This window comes from Tupaia chinensis, unplaced genomic scaffold (assembly GCF_000334495.1).
Source record: "Tupaia chinensis unplaced genomic scaffold, TupChi_1.0 Scaffold000659_1, whole genome shotgun sequence".
NCBI lineage: Eukaryota > Metazoa > Chordata > Mammalia > Scandentia > Tupaiidae > Tupaia > Tupaia belangeri.
In genome coordinates, this window is record NW_006160181.1 from 760,005 (window position 1) to 760,664 (window position 660).

Here is a 660-nt window from a genome sequence, read left to right on the forward strand (position 1 = left end):
AATGATCGAAGTTGGGCACTTAGCCCTTGTTAAAGGAAAGAGGGCCTGAAGGAAAATTGTAGAGGTTCCTTATAAAAGAGAGGAAGGCTGCCCTGTAGCCCTCTGCGAGGGGGAGCTGGATCCCATTAGCTGATTGCAGTTCCAATCCTTGCCCCTGTCACTTGAAAATCATGAGGACACGGTGCCGACAGGTGGTGTGGTGGTTAAAGGCACTGGACTCCCACATGGCGGACCGTGGTTTGAGTCCCAGACCTGGTAGCTTTATTTCTCTCTCTCTCTCACTCTGTCCCTCTCTGGGTCAAATTAAAATAAATAAATAAATAATAAATAAAGTTAAATTAAAAAAAAAAAGAAAAAGAAAAACATGTGGACTGTATGTGACTGTATCAAAGAGAAACAGAGGAAAAAGGATTATGGCACAACCACATTCCATTGGGGGAGGGTGCTTCTCTTTCTTTCTGGCAAGTGCATACAATCTCTGGAAATTAAAAAAAGTGGGGGGCGGGGCGGGGGGGGGGAACCAGCAGATGGCATAATGGCTACATCACTGGACTACCATGCAGTTGACTATGGCTTGAGTTCCGTACCTGGTGGCTTAAAACTCATGTCTTGGAATCAGCAGTTAGCGGAATGGCCATGTCGCTGGGGTCCAAAGTTGTC

At 46.2% G+C, this 660-nt stretch overlaps 1 protein-coding gene across 1 annotated transcript in view; it reads right to left on the reverse strand.

The window, feature by feature from the left end:
- NPR1 (natriuretic peptide receptor 1) overlaps nucleotides 1–660 on the reverse strand; it is a 16,771-nt gene that overhangs the window by 12,269 nt on the left and 3,842 nt on the right. The window lies entirely within an intron of this gene.